Source organism: Aegilops tauschii, chromosome 1 (genome assembly GCF_002575655.3).
Source record: "Aegilops tauschii subsp. strangulata cultivar AL8/78 chromosome 1, Aet v6.0, whole genome shotgun sequence".
NCBI classification, from domain to species: domain Eukaryota; kingdom Viridiplantae; phylum Streptophyta; class Magnoliopsida; order Poales; family Poaceae; genus Aegilops; species Aegilops tauschii.
In genome coordinates, this window is record NC_053035.3 from 426,605,625 (window position 1) to 426,622,524 (window position 16,900).

The 16,900-nt window shown below is 46.1% G+C and overlaps 1 long non-coding RNA gene across 1 annotated transcript; it reads left to right on the forward strand.

Moving 5' to 3' along the window:
* Positions 1 to 7,736: 7,736 nt before the first annotated feature.
* On the forward strand, positions 7,737 to 8,873 carry LOC141041984 (uncharacterized). The gene is made up of 4 exons (XR_012203799.1): positions 7,737 to 8,020; positions 8,104 to 8,170; positions 8,285 to 8,386; positions 8,487 to 8,873. It is a non-coding gene; the product is annotated as an uncharacterized lncRNA (long non-coding RNA).
* The last annotated feature ends 8,027 nt before the right edge of the window (positions 8,874 to 16,900 follow it).

The window sequence follows — 16,900 nt, forward strand, 5'->3', positions numbered from 1 at the left end:
TCTCGATAGTAGAGGGAGCATGCGATGCTTGATCACATCAACCTTGGAAACACTTCCAACACACATCGTCATCTCACCTTTAGCCAGTCTCCATTTATTCCGCAGCTTTTATTTCGAGTTACTAACACTTAACAACCGAACCGGTATCCAATACCCTGGTGCTGCTAGGAGTACTAGTAAAGTACACATTCATATAATGTATATCCAATATACTTCTGTCGATCTTGCCTGCCTTCTCATCTACCAAGTATCTAGGGTAGTCCTGCTTCAGTGACCGTTCCCCTCATTACAGAAGCACTTAGTCTCGGGTTTGGGTTCAACCTTGGGATTCTTCACTAGAGCAGCAAATGATTTGCTGTTTCATGAAGTGTCCCTTTTGCCCTTGCCCTTCTAGAAACTAGTGGTTTTACTAACCATCAACAATTGATGCTCCTTCTTGATTTCTACTTTCGCGGTGTCAAACATCGCGAGTTGCTCAAGGATCATCATATCTATCCCTGATATGTTATAGTTCATCACGAAGCTCTAATAGCTTGGTGGTAGTGACTATGGAGAACCATCACTATCTCATCTGGAAGATTAACTCCCACTCGATTCAAGCGATTGTGGCACTCAGACAATCTGAGCACATGCTCAACGATTGAGATTTTCTCCCTTAGTTTGTAGGCTTAAGAAACTTGTCAGAGGTCTCATACCTCTTGACGTGGGCACTAGTCTGAAATCCCAATTTCAGTCTTCAGAACATCTCATATGTTCTGCGACGTTTCAAAACCGTCTTTGGTGCCACAATTCTAAACCGTTAGCATTACGCACTGAACTATCACGTAGTCATCAAAACGTGTATGTCAGATGTTCCGCAACATCTACAGACGACGCTGAGGTTCAGCACACCGAGCGGTGCATTAAGGACATAAGCCTTCTGTGCAGCAATGAGGACAATCCTCAGTTTATGGACCCAGTCCGCATAATTGCTACTACCAACTTTCAACTAAATTTTCTCTAGGAACATATCTTAAACAGTAGAACTAAAGCGTATGACATAATTTGCAAAGACCTTTTGACTATGTTCATGATAATTGAGTTCATCTGATTAATGAACTCCCACTCAGATAGACATCCCTCTAGTCATCTAAGTGATACATGATCCGAGTCAAACTAGGCCGTGTCCGATCATCACGTGAGACGGACTAGTCATCATCGGTGAACATCTCCATGTTGATCGCATCTACTATACGACTCATGTTCGACCTTTCGGTCTCTTGTGTTCCGAGGCCATGTGTGTACATGCTAGGCTCGTCAAGTCAACGTAAGTGTTTCGCATGTGTTCCGAGGCCATGTCTGTACATGCTAGGCTCGTCAACACCCGTTGTATTCGAATGTTAGAATCTATCACACCCGATCATCACGTGGTGCTTCGAAACAACGAACCTTCACAACGGTGCACAGTTAGGGGGAACACGTCTCTTGAAATTTTAGTGAGGGATCATCTTATTTATGCTACCGTCGTTCTAAGCAAATAAGATGTAAACATGACAAACATCACATGCAAATCATAAAGTGACGTGATATGGCCAATATCATCTTGCGCCTTTTGATCTCCATCTTCGAGGCGCGGCGTGATCACCTTCGTCACCGGCATGACACCATGATCTCCATCATCATGATCTCCATCATTGTGTCTTCATGAAGTTGTCTCGCCAACTATTACTTCTACTACTATGGTTAACGGTTAGCAATAAAGTAAAGTAATTACATGGCGTTTTCATTGACACGCAGGTCATACAATAAATTAAGACAACTCCTATGGCTCCTGCCGGTTGTCATACTCATCGACATGCAAGTCGTGATTCCTATTACAAGAATATGATCAATCTCATACATCACATATATCATTCATCACATCTTCTGGCCATATCACATCACATAGCACATGCTGCAAAAACAAGTTAGACGTCCTCTAATTGTTGTTGCAAGTTTTTACGTGGCTTGTATAGGTTTCTAGCAAGAACGTTTCTTACCTACGCAAAAGCCACAACGTGATATGCCAATTTATATTTACCCTTCACAAGGACCCTTTTCATCGAATCTGTTCCGACTAAAGTGGGAGAGACAGACACCTGCTAGCCACCTTATGCAACTAGTGCATGTCAGTCGGTGGAACCTGTCTCACGTAAGCGTACGTGTAAGGTCGGTCCGGGCCGCTTCATCCCACAATGCCGCCGAAACAAGATAAGACTAGTAGCGGCAAGAAGAATGGGCAACATCTACGCCCACAACTACTTTGTGTTCTACTCGTGCATAGAAACTACACATAGACCTAGCTCATGATGCCACTGTTGGGGAACGTAGCAGAAATTCAAAATTTTCTACGCATCACCAAGATCAATCTATGGAGTAATCTAGCAACGAGGGGAAGGGGGGTGCATCTACATACCATTGTAGATCGCGATGCGGAAGCGTTGCAAGAATGCGGATGAAGGAGTCGTACTCATAGCGATTCAGATCGCGGTTGATTCCGATCTAAGCACCGAAGAACGGTGCCTCCGCGTTCAACACACGTGCAGCCCGGTGACGTCTCCCACGCCTTGATCCAGCAAGGAGAGAGGGAGAGGTTGGGGAAGACTCCATCCAGTAGCAGCACGACGGCATGGTGGTGATGGAGGAGCGTGGCAATCCCGCAGGGCTTCGCCAAGCACCGCGGGAGAGGAGGAGGAGGGAGAGGGGTAGGGCTGCGCCGAAAGAGAGACGTTCTCATGTGTTGGGCAGCCCCAAACCTCAACTATATATAGGGGGGGGAGGGGGCTGCGCCCCCTCTAGGGTTTCCACCCCAAGGGCTGGCGGCCAGCCCTAGATCCCATCTAAGGGGGGCGGCCAAGGGGAGGAGAGGGGGGGGCGCCACTAGGGTGGGCCTTAAGGCCCATCTGGACCTAGGGTTTGCCCCCTCCCACTCTCCGATGCGCCTTGGGCCTTGGTGGGGGGGCGCACCAGCCCACCTGGGGCTGGTCCCCTCCCACACTTGGCCCACGCAGCCTTCTGGGGCTGGTGGCCCCACTTGGTGGACCCCCGGGACCCTCCCGGTGGTCCCGGTACATTACCGATATCACCCGAAACTTTTCAAGTGACCAAAACAGGACTTCCCATATATAAATCTTTACCTCCGGACCATTCCGGAACTCCTCGTGACGTCCGGGATCTCATCCGGGACTCCGAACAACATTCGGTAACCACGTACATACTTTCCCTATAACCCTAGCGTCATCGAACCTTAAGTGTGTAGACCCTACGGGTTCGGGAACCATGCAGACATGACCGAGACGTTCTCCGGTCAATAACCAACAGCGGGATCTGGATACCCATGTTGGCTCCCACATGTTCCACGATGATCTCATCGGATGAACCACGATGTCGGGGATTCAATCAATCCCGTATTCAATTCCCTTTGTCTATCGGTATGCTACTTGCCCGAGATTCGATCGTCGGTATCCCGATACCTTGTTCAATCTCGTTACCGGCAAGTCTCTTTACTCGTTCCGTAACTCACATCATCCCGTGATCAACTCCTTGGTCACATTGTGCACATTATGATGATGTCCTACCGAGTGGGCCCAGAGATACCTCTCCGTTTACACGGAGTGACAAATCGCAGTCTCGATTCGTGCCAACCCAACAGACACTTTCGGAGATACCTGTAGTGCACCTTTATAGCCACCCAGTTACGTTGTGACGTTTGGTACACCCAAAGCATTCCTACGGTATCCGGGAGTTGCACAATCTCATGGTCTAAGGAAATGATACTTGACATTAGAAAAGCTCTGAGCAAACGAACTACACGATCTTGTGCTAGGCTTAGGATTGGGTCTTGTCCATCACATCATTCTCCTAATGATGTGATCCCGTTATCAACGACATCCAATGTCCATGGTCAGGAAACCGTAACCATCTATTGATCAACGAGCTAGTCAACTAGAGGCTTACTAGGGACATGGTGTTGTCTATGTATCCACACAAGTATCTGAGTTTCCTATCAATACAATTCTAGCATGGATAATAAACGATTATCATGAACAAGGAAATATAATAATAACCAATTTATTATTGCCTCTAGGGCATATTTCCAACAGGTCGATATACCCCCTCCCCGATAACATTATTTTCCCGTGTATATATGTCGTCGTTGTCGATATAACCCCCTCCTGATAACTTCAACACGTGGGGGGGGTCGATATACCCCCTCCCCGATAACATTATTTTCCCGTGTATGTATGTTGTCGTTGTCGATATTACCCCCTCCCGATAACTTCAACACGAGGGGGGATAACTTCAACACGAGGGCGGGTCGATATACCCCCTCCTCGATAACATTATTTCCCCGTGTATGTATGTCGTCGTTGTCGATATAAAACCCCCTCCCGATAACTTCAACACGTGGGGGGGGGTCGATATATACCCCCTCCCCGATAACATTATTTTCCCATGTATGTATGTCGTCGTTGTCGATATATATAACTCCCTCCCAGATAACTTCGACATGATGGACGGTCGATATGTATACCCCCTCTCGACCGTGATAACTTATACCACGGGAGCACCCCCCGGCCCTCTCGCTCGACCAAAACTCTCGAGGACACCCAAACCCAAGAAAAAAACGATGTCAGTCTCCTACCCCCTCCCGCCGCGCCCCTACCCTTGAAGCGTTGCCTAGGCCACCCCAAACCCGAAATAAGCTAGGTCTACGTTTGCACTAATATATCCACCTGCTGTCATGTTTGTGTAATAATTGCCATGTTGTAATATTTGCAGAAACAATGGAGCACGGACGAGATGAGCAAGCAGAAGATGTGTTGGGGGACATAATCTTAGCCGGAGGTGATATCTTGTCGTATCTTAACGACAATGATGGTCTGGAAGAACAGGGTGAAGAAGCAGGCTGCGGTGATCGAAGAGTGGAGGAGGAAAGACATGATTATGATGGCTCCGGTGACCCAATGCTGGTGCAAGAAGGAGCCCGTGGTGACGGCTCCGGTGACCGAACAGAGTCCGGCCAGGTAAATATATTAGTTAAGCCTGTGCTGACTAGCTAATTGATGCATTCATTGTTTTGGTATGTACACATATTAATTAACACTTGTCTTTCTTCTTTTTTCTAGCCCTCCGGATCGAGCACAACTGCGGTAAAGAGACGAGGCCCGAAGAGAAAGTTGCGCTCGGATGAAAGGTTTGAGATCACAGCAATCGCGCGCGACGGCCAACCGATTGAACCCCTCCGGACAAAGGATGCTTTTGCTGCTCAGTGCGGGGTTCTAGTTAGGGACAAGATCCCGATCAGCATCAACCAATGGTATAAGCCTAAGAAGGAAGACCCTGAGGTGTCTTATGTCAATGATATGCAGAAAGATGATCTTTGGACTGAGCTGAAGGCAAATTTCACCCTACCGCCAGAGGAGGATCCGGAGAAGCCAGTTATAGAGCAATTAATCAAGTCTCATGCTCTTAAGAAGATGGCAGACCTATTCAGGAGGTGGAAGAATGAGCTGAAAACGTTTGTCGACAAAGAAGAGACACCTGAATTCATCGGCCGGTATGAGAAGATCAGATATCACTGGCCCCCATTTGTGGCCCACAAGACATCGAAAAAGAGTAAGAAGATGTCAGCGACAAACAAGATGAATGCTGCGAAGAAGAAGCTTCACCATCGCACGGGGTCAGGTGGCTACCTCAAAGCCCGGCCTAAGTGGGCCAAGTCTGAGAGGGATCTGCTTGATAAAGGGATCGAACCACAGACAATGAACTGGCCAGACCGTTGCCGGACTTGGTTCTTCGGGGCTGGCGGAACCTTGGACCCTGTATCAGGGAGGTGTCGTTGGACGGACGAGCAACTTGCAATACCCGTCAAGAAGATTCAGCACTATATCGATGCAGCGCAGCAAGGGACGTTCATTCCAGACAGAGAGAACGACGAGCTCACAATGGCCCTCGGGAATCCTGAGCACCCTGGACGGACACGAGGCACGCCAGGCTCCGTTCCGTGGAAGGCTGGTTTTCCGGACGCGGGCAATTACAAAACCCAGGAGAGGAGGAAAAAAGTGGAGCAGATCCAAATTCAGCGTCTGCACGAAAGGGTTCAAGTGCTAGAGGAACGAGACAGCAATAGAGATGCCGAAACTGCCCCCGAAGCTACACCGCCATCTCAGTGTAGAAGCAGCGTGGCTTCCACCGAGCTGCCTCAGCTGGAGCATGCGGCTACTCCTAGCTACCCCGTGGATGCTATCACGGAGTCTCAACATTGCCACCTTATGGCGGAATGGCAGAACTTGAAAGTTAAGGCGGCTGTTGGCTCTGTTTTACCTACTGAACCCGGCGCAACCTACCACTGCCGGCCGATTCCTGAAGGATATGCTAGGGTGATGGTGGATGAAATAACGGAGGGATTTGAGGACCTCCAGCTTGACCACCCTACCGGTGAAGGGGAGACTCGGCTGGGTTTAGCTCTGAAGACTCCATGCCTATGGCGGAAGGAGCTCATCAAGCTTCCGAACTGGACGGCTCCGGCGAGTAAGGGCACTCCGCCTCCTCCTCCGGCGAGTGATCAGGGCACTCAGCCTCCTTCTCCGGCGCGTGGCGGCACTCCGCCTCCTTCTCCGCCAGCGCCGGCGCGCCAGAGCAGCCAGCCTCCTCCTTCTCCACCTCATCAGCAAGGGCGGAAGAGACCTGCCGCCTCTGCGGCTGCTCCGGCGCGTCGTAGTCCTTCTCCTCCGCCTCGTAAGCAAGGAAAGAAGATAGCCGCAGCCGCTCCGTCTGCTCTGCCGGCGACTAGCAGTACAGCTGCCAGAGGCGGGAGGCAATACAGATTCGGTCCTTCTCTGAAGACTCCAGAGAAGTTACCATATGAGAGGACCGAGGAGGAGAACGCGAAGATCGTGCGAGCCGAAGTGAAGAACTTCTTTGAAGGGGTCAAAGCAAAGAAACATCCACCTCCGGAGGAGAAGGTAGATCCGGTGAAAGCAAAGCGCACTCTGGCTGCCCTGACAAAACCACCAAAGTCTCTGCCAAAAGGCAACTATGAGCGCGTTCTTGCAAAGGAATATGCCGAAGTGGAGCGGTCGGGAAGTACTGTCAGTGATAAAAGGATGAAAGAACGACGAGCTGGGAAAAAAATTGCCCAGCTCGGCGAACAAGAGAACCAATCGTGCCCCCCGCTCAAGGTGTCAAAAGACATCGTCGCTAATGATCCGGGTATGGTGCCCGGTTATACCGATCTTGGAGATTACCTGCCCGACGATGTACATTATGAAATCATGGAGGTGGACGAACACAAATACCATTACGGGAAGCCTCTCGTCAAAGATGTCAAATCTCTAAGCACGATGATGCGAAGACTACATGATTAGTACATGAAAACCTGCAGAGAGTCTGATGGGATGAGTACTTTAACGCTGAGAGTTAAACCGGAGCATGACCTCGTTGGAATTGAACTGCTGAATGCTCCATTTGAGGATTTCTTCCAGTTTTACAATCTAAAGTCCCTCGATAAAACAACGATCACTTGCTACTGTCTGTAAGTAGTACTACTTCTGTCATTAAGTCTCTCTATATAGGTCAGCTCTTTCATTGCATGTATTTATACTTATCCTCACTATATTATGCAGATTGAAGATCGCCGAATTGAAGAAAAGACAAATCGGTGATATTGGGTTCATTAACACAAATCTCATAGATGGTTATCAGGTTAAATTTCATGCCAAAGATACCGAGGCCAACTTGCTACAATCGTTGGTAATAAATCAAAACAAAGATATAATACTCTTTCCTTACAACTTCAAGTGAGTGTTACTGTCTTCTGCATATTCGGTTTCCCTTTATTAGTCCAGGTTATGGTAATGTAATTGATGACTTATGCATGCATGCGCAGCTTCCACTATATTCTCCTAGAGATTAAGCTTGAGCCGGGAGTAGTAACTGTCTTAGACTCGAGACGAAAAGATCCCCAGGACTATGCGAACATGACTCAAATGCTCCAGAAGTAAGTTAAATCGATCATTATCCACCATATCAGCAACTTTGTTCATTTCCTGATATCAAGTAATTGTTTTCTTTGTCTGGCAGGGTTTGGAGAAAATTCACCTCAAAAGCCCCGGGACTGCCGAACCAGCTGCAATTTAGACACCCGAAAGTAAGTACTATAGTAGCATGTTCCGCGCATCTCCTAGTGATTCAAGCGCTAGTTTGATCAATACCATTTAGCATGCTTGCTTATCAGTTTGATTGACCTCTATTTCTTGTAAAGTGGTTGTGGCAGCAACCCGGGAATAATTACTGTGGATACTACATTTGCGAGTCCATCCGCTACCATACCTGTGAGCGGGGCTACACTGAAGAACAATATGAAGTGCGTAAGCAATAATATTCACAATTTTATTTTATTACCATCATTTGTGTTGAGTTTCATTTATTCATATATATATGTATTGACCCCTTCTTCAAATTAGATTTTTCGGAAGCGGGATCAACTCCTAGCACCAGATCGTATGCGAGGAATTCAAGAGGAATTGGCGGCATTCTTCCTTGACCACGTGATCGCTGAAAACGGAGAATACTATGTGGACCCTGTGTTCCTACAATATAATTAGGAGATTGTATTGTAAGAGATAATTATTGTATATATGTAGCCGGTAGTGTCGGATAGATATACGAGAACTTGTTGTTCGACCAATATCTCGGAGAAGGAGAGGTGGTCGATATCACTTCTCTCTGTATGCATATATATATATATGTTCATGACGATCTTCTGTTTCCTTCATTTGATTACTAGCTAGCGTGTCTACTCCTCTCCATACGTATATAGTACGTAGCGTCGACAAAGCACGGAGATAAGAGAGGACACTTCTCTCTATTAATTAGCTAGCTAACACAATATATGAAACACCTAAATTAACCCCCCAAAACCCCTAAACCATGCACCCCCTTTCAAAAAAAACAAAAACCTCAGCTCCTGCAAGGTGCTGACGCGTGGATGCCTATTGGTCCCGGTTGGTGGCACCAACCGGGACCAAAGGCCCTCCTGCCCGGGCTCCCCGCACCGGCCACGTGGACGGCCTTTAGTCCCGGTTCGTGTAAGAACCGGGACTAAAGGGCTAGGGCATTAGTAACGACCCTTTAGTCCCGGTTCCAGAACCGGGACTAAAGGCCCTTATGAACCGGGGTAAAAGCCCCTTTTCCTACTAGTGACCATTCAAAAGTTTCTTTAGAGGAACTACAACAGGTATTCTGCTGACCTGGACATTGAACTAAGCAATACAAAAGGTTCATGTTGTTCCCTTTCCAGATGCTTTAGAACAGACAAGCGATGATGTTGGAATAAGAGGTTGCCTGATTCCCTTTTATGCCATAGTTCATAGTACAACACACACGTATGCAGCCTCTTAAATTATAAGATTATTGTCTCTTAGATTATAAATTTCATGATATCAAATTATACGTACTGCAAATTTTCTCCTTTTTACTGCTTGATTAATTGCAGCAGCAATGCACTGGTTAAATAGAATAACTAGATAATGATGCTCCATGCATAACTAGAGGCGTTGATAGCTTGTCCACCTAGATTATTTTACACTCCCTTCTTAAGAGAATTTAGCTTAGTTTATGAATGTACCTGCGAGTTTGAAACTTGAATTAATTCTACCAAGGAAGACAACAGGAAAGTGCTAATGGCTCGCTTGTTCTTTGCAGAGGAACCCGGTTCTAATGATCGATACAATTTGTAGGTAAGCGACTTGTAACTATTATAAGACATCCGTGCTCCACTACTTCTTTTATTCCTATCATAGACATCGTTTCTACTCATCTCAGTAAGGGCACTTGTCTTCATATAAAAGTGAATATATAAGACCTATACTTGAAATTGATTCAATGGTCCATCCTGTGTTCTGGCCCCTTGTTTGTTTGTTATTAAGATATGGGGTGGGAGTGCTTATTTTTAGTCGCTCTTGCCAAAGTTCTGGGCAAAGGATTCAATCGAATTGGTAGGAATCAGTGGGATCCAGCCGGTGGTCGTGGCAAGCACACAGGGATAGGAAATGAAGATGAGATCAAATCTCATGATTCCATCTCTTCTCGGTCCCTGGCGGACGGGGTTCGGGTTGAGTTGTTCGTTTGATCGACCACAATTTTTTGGTGCTTATCAAATACGCAATGCATGTACTGAGAAGCAAGACATTTAGTTTGATTTTCTCGGGTAAACCATACTCTCGACATTCCAAAATCTCTACTATTACAGGTGTAATTTGATTGTTTAACTTCATACTTTGACCATAAATCTCTGAAGAAAAAATAGTTGATGGTTAAAAGTCATATGCTGCTGCATTGGACTATGAGATTGAAAAAAGAGTACCTACCTAATACCTACAGAGGTGGCTAATCCTTCCAGTTACCACTTGCCAATATATATGCAATATAATAGAACTCCTATAGTGTTGTCTTCAATACAGAGGGAATAAATCTCTAACTAATATTTCGGCACATTCATGCTACCTATCTTTTGCATTTAAAACCGAACATGCAATAGGCAGTCATAGCAAATCTATATACTGCATAAACCTTTACTTGAAAGGATTAAAGCACATAAATTGCCCCATCTATTATAATTGACGATGTCTATACAATCAACACAGCAAACAAATATTAGGCCAAATGATCACACACAGAACCAACAAAATCCTTAGTTCCATATGAAGTTGACTAACTGAATTCGTAACTTACATCGACTAATAAAGCTCCTGCTTCAGTTTAACATTAGGGCGTGGTCAGGAATCACAAGCATACGGTTATTTATTATAGTTGGAAAAGAACTATTGTTAAATCAGATCTGCAGTCAAGAAGTTTGTCAGTCTTAGCCGCTTCTATGGACACATGGAAATTTCAATTTTTCATTTGTTAAAGTTTGTATTAGTGTCCTTTTGGACTATTGAATGTGCAGGAATTGATATAATAAAGTTCCAATAAGATGCCATCATTATATCCATTGTCAATTTAGCTGAACATTTTTTGAGCAAAAATTCTGCATAACTTGTGAGGTATCATGTTGAAAATCTGCGAGGAATAATTAATGACCCTTTGACCAAATACACTTTGATCATTGATCAATTTCTATATGTCAGTTGTCCTACAAGGATCACCTGTTCCTGGAACTTCCCTTGCTGTAGGAAAAACTAGAGAAGTACATCAACAAGGCCTTGGCGACTGGATCATGGAGCCAGAACACGCTTCGTACCACCACGGATGCTTGGTTGAAAGAAGGGTTGAAGCCTCAATGCATCACCAACGATTTGAAATGGGGCGTCCCTGTCCCACATGAGAAGTACAAGGATAAGGTTTGCCATCTGAGCACACAGAGATTACAACAACAACAACTACTACTACTACAACAAAGCATTTAGTCCCAAACAAGTTGGGGTAGGCTAGAGGTGAAACCCATAAGATCTCGTAACCAACTCATGACTCTGGCACATGGATAGCAAGCTTCCACGCACCCCTGTCCATAGCTAGCTCTTTGGTGATACTCCAATCCTTCATGGTCTCTCTTAACAGACTCCTCCCATGTCAAATTCGGTCTACCCCGTCCTCTCTTGACATTCTCCGCACGCTTTAGCCGTCCGCTATGCAATGGAGCTTCTGGAGGCCTGCGCTGAATATGCCCAAACCATCTCAGACGATGTTGGACAAGCTTCTCTTCAATTGGTGCTACCCGAACTCTATCTCGTATATCATCATTCCCGACTCGATCCTTCCTCGTGTGGCCACACATCCATCTCAACATACGCATCTCCGCCACACCTAATTGTTGAACATGTCGCCTTTTAGTCGGCCAACTCAGCGCCATACAACATTGTGGGTCGAACCGCCGTCCTGTAGAACTTGCCTTTTAGCTTTTGTGGTAGTCTCTTGTCACAGGGAATGCAGAAGCTTGGCGCCACTTCATCCATCTGGCTTTGATTTGATGGTCCACATCTTCATCAATACCCCCATCCTCCTGCAGCATTGACCCCAAATATCGAAAGGTGTCCTTCTGAGGTACCACCTGGCCATCAAGGCTAACCTCCTCCTCCTCACACCTAGTAGTACTGAAACCGCACATCATGTACTCGGTTTTAGTTCTACTAAGCCTAAACCCTTTCGATTCCAAGGTTTGTCTCCATAACTCTAACTTCCTATTTACCCCCGTCCGACTATCGTCAACTAGCACCACATCATTCGCAAAGAGCATACACCATGAGATATCTCCTTATATATCCCTTGTGACCTCATTGATCACCAATGCAAAAAGATAAGGGCTCAAAGCTGACCCCTGATGCAGTCCTATCTTAATCGGGAAGTCATCAGTGTTGACATCACTTGTTCGAACACTTTTCACAACATTATCGTACATGTCCTTGATGAGGGTAATGTACTTTGGCGGGATTTGTCTTTCTCCAAGGCCCACCACATGACATTCCACGGATCTTATCATAGGCCTTCTCCAAGTCAATGAACACCATATGCAAGTCCTTTTGCTCCCTATATCCCTCCATAAGTTGTCGTACCAAGAAAATGGCTTCCATGGTCGACCTCCCAGGCATGAAACCAAACTGATTTTTGGTCACGCTTGTCATTCTTCATAAGCGGTGCTTAATGACTCTCCCATAGCTTCATTGTATGTCTCATCAGCATAATTCCATGGTAATTAGTACAACTCTGAACATCCCCTATGTTCTTGAAGATTGGTACTAATATACTCCGTCTCCATTCTTCTGGCATCTTATTTGCCCGAAAAATGAGGTTGAAAAGCTTGGTTAGCCATACTATCGCTATGTCCCCGAGACCTTTCCACACCTCAATGGGGATACAGTCAGGGCCCATCGCCTTGCCTCCTTTCATCATTTTTAGAGCCTCCTTGACCTCAGACTCTTGGATTCGCCGCACAAAACGCATGCTGGTCTCATCAAAGGAGTCGTCCAGTTCAATGGTAAAATTAGCTTGTCGATCTGCATTAGTCATGGTTTGCTACTGATTCTTTTTGGTTCATTATGTATCTTCCGCTACTAGGGAAAACCCTAGTAGTACCGCGGAGTTAAGGCCTAACAGTAGCGCGGGGGCTTGCGCTACTGCTAGCGTGCTGCAGCTAGCTGGTAGTAGCACGGATTTGAGGAGGGTATGAAAATGACCTTCGATATTGGCATTGCTCAAGATAAAGGCATTTGGGTGGATCTGGACATGATTTCAATTCTACCTCTGTGTGAGTTTGTTAAACAAATTTGTTAAGTAATCTATATTGCTTATTTAAAATAGTTTTTATTCATCCCTATTAAACTTGTTTTTTTTAATAATTGGTAGCTTATTTCCTTTCTTCAAGAGATATACGAAAGATAGTAGACAATACATACTACAGTTATGGCTCAGAGCCAACCTGAGTGGAGAAGAACTCTCCCCTTTGGTAACGATGTTCTGACTTTTAAGATCATTTATGGAGCTGGCCAAAATTATAGTGGATACGTGCCACTACTCCACAAGTTGAGCGATGCTAACATTTGTGCAAATACCATGGTAATTTTTTTACTATTGGGTCACTATTCCATCATTTTCATACATTCTTGTTGAGTAAACTACATTGTTAACTATGTTACTATTATGTTCTTCAACAGAAGCTCCCGAATGATGTTGTGCCTCCGCTGATGTATGTCGAAGGTGAGATGACAATTGTTAGAGTATGACCATAGGCGGGGGCTTTCGAGAGAGTAGAGTAGGCAATGTTTAGGGTACCATCCCGGGCCATGCTCCGATTTTGAATCGTCATAGAGGAAGCAACCATTGCCTACTCTACGATGATTATTTCCAGCTCACAAGCCCACTTTTTAATGCCAAGCTTTTCCTGACGCTTTTGAATGGCAAGGCATGTGTTCAACCGTCTTCAGGATGGAGTGATAGAGTACGATGATTACTAAAAATGCAAGCCTGATGCCCTTGGAAAGGTTGGCTTCTCCTCTTATCAGAAATGTGCTGCAGCTACTCGGATGCTTGCATACGGAATTCCCGGTGATCCTGCGGATGAGTAGGTCTACATGAATGAGTCCACATGTCTTGATGCATTGTACATGTTTTGCAAAGCTATTGTTGTAGTGTTTGGTCTGGAGTACTTGAGAGAACCAAATGCTACAGATACAACTCAGTTGTTAGCGACTAATGAATCGAGAGGCTTTCCTGGGATGTTTGGAAGCATAGATTGTATGCACTGGGCATGGAAGAACTGTCCATTATTTGCTTGGCAGGGGCAATATAAGGTACATGTTAAGGCTTGCACGGTCATACTTGAAGCTGTGGCATCCCAAGATCTCTGGATTCGGCACTCTTTCAGTATGGCAGGTTCTCACAATGACATCGACGTGCTTCGGCGCTCTCCGGTGTTCGCTAGGCTTTGTGAAGACCAATCCCCATATGTCAACTTTGAGGTCAATGGCCACCAATACAACAAGGGATACTACCTAGCTGATGGTATCAATCCTCGGTGGGCAACTATTGTGAAGACAATCTCGGAGCCTGTAGGATAGAAGAGGGCTAGTTTGCCCAAGAACAAGAGAGTGCTAGGAAGGATGTGGAGTGTGCTTTTGATGTGCTCCAATCTTGATGGGCTATTGTTTGGCACCCTGCTAGAACATGGAGCACTCATAAGATGTGAGAGGTGATGACATGTTGTGTTATCATGCACAACGTGATCGTAGAGGATGAGCGTGATGACAACCTCTTTGACCAAGGGTTTGATTTTCAGGGTAAGAACGTTGAGCCTATGTATGGCGCAACAACCTATGCACAATTCACCATATTTGACCAAGAAATGTGTGATTGGACAACTCATATTCAACTTTAAAATGATTTGGTTGAGCATATGTGGACTCACATAGGCAACCAAGAGATATATTTCTGCTCCTTTTCTTTCATTGTATTTGCTACAATTTCAAATTCATTTGGTTGTAAACTATGTGATTTTTCATTTATTCTGTAGTAATAAAAAGTATTTGACTTATTTTTTTAATTGGGAGCAGTGTTTCATTTTTATTTGTTCATTTAATTAATATGTATAGATTATCGAATTTGATAAAATTTGGCAACAAAACGGCTGAGATGCACCAAATGGGTTGGCCGGTTGGGTGCACTGATCAGAATGACGCGGATAAGGCCGGACATGGGCCAAAGTGATGACGAAAACTGATGAAAAACAAACAAAACAGATGTCTGTTTGCGTCCGTGCGTTAGAGTTGGCCTTACCCCCCACATGCCTTGACATATCTTGAGACGCGCCAGAAAGGGATAAATGCCCGGGCTAACGCCACTCCTGAGCATCTGTCGTACACGTCCATAGTTAAGACGACCCACGGTGGGAGTAACATAGGTAGTAACATCACACATATCTAGATAAAGTAGATGATGTGGCAAGCAATAAATGAAAAAAAGAGGAAAGAGGTAACATAGCTAGTTACTAGTAGTATGAGTAACATCACACATATCAAGGCAAGATGTGTCTATAGTCTAATAACTGAAGTGTTGCACGTTACCACACATATGTTACTCCTCACTATAGAGATAGTAACATAGGCATGTCACTAGTCTATGTTACTATCCATTGTGGCTAGTCTAATCCATGGCTGGGTGCTCCCTGATTTTGTTAAATGTGTAGAGCATCTATCGTCAGACGTACCCCCCCCCCCCCCCCAAACATCCATCGTAATGTGGAGCATGAGGTGCCCAGAGAGTGACCAGTCACTCAAATGTCCGGTACCAAATCCTTAAATCCATACACCCGTAACGTAAAACCTAGCCTAAATGTTTACCAATTTTCATGCTCTAAGTTCTTGTTGTTCCGTTTTGTATCCATATCCGGCAGGCGTGAGCTCCGGTAAATGAAGGTATGGTCACTGGCGACGAAGAGTAGGACATGGAACACAGACTTATCCACATTGGACATGAGGCGCCGTCGTCTCCTATGTCCCACTCTTCCTCGCCGGAGCACGTGGCCAGGATGTCGCTGGTCGAGGTGAGGTCCACGATAGACATGGACGGACGGGCCCGCCTCATGGTCACCGTGTGTGGGTCCGCCAGCATGGGCGGCCTGCGACTCCGCCTCCGCGGCCTCACACACCCTCTGCCTCGCATGGCGGGCACATCTCTCATCTGCAGCGGACGGGCCCCAAGGCATGGCGGCGTTTACCTTCGACTAGGAGCCCGCCGCTGTGGGGACAACATGCCACCGAAGGGGTTGCGGTTCCATACGGTGGTAACCTCCTTTGGGGAGGCCGCGGGCACGCGCCTCGAGCCACCAGCCCTGGCGGATCCAAGCGCCATTTCCGCGGAGGCAATGGATTCCTGCTGGATGGAGTCTGACCTCAATAGGGCTGACTCCTCCCGGGACCGATAGAAAGCCATGCGGATGGTCATCTCCTCCTCGTCCCTGCATGGGGTGAGGTCACAATCAGTGGGTCAGGAGATCTTGGAGTTGTATCCGTTGTCTGTTATGCCTGAGATCGCCGGAACGAAGCTTGGGGGCGTAGTAGAGTGGAGTGGCTAGGGTTTCGTCCGGGATGCGGATAGAGATGAATATATGTGGGGTTGTGGTGGGCTAGCGTGAGCTTGATCCGAAGACGCATCCGGGTGCGTCCGACCGCTCCATATCCGCCTTAGATATGGACTAGATATGAGGGGTGCTAGTTAACCCATACATATAGGGCTGGTATGAGGGGTGCAGTTGGGTCGAGATTTTATGACCGGTCACTTACCGAGCAATCCGCACGGACTTATATGGAGTGTTCGAGGAGTCCGGCTATAGATGCTCTAACATGTGCTAATTATCACTCCAATAGTCTATAAACCATGCATGCTG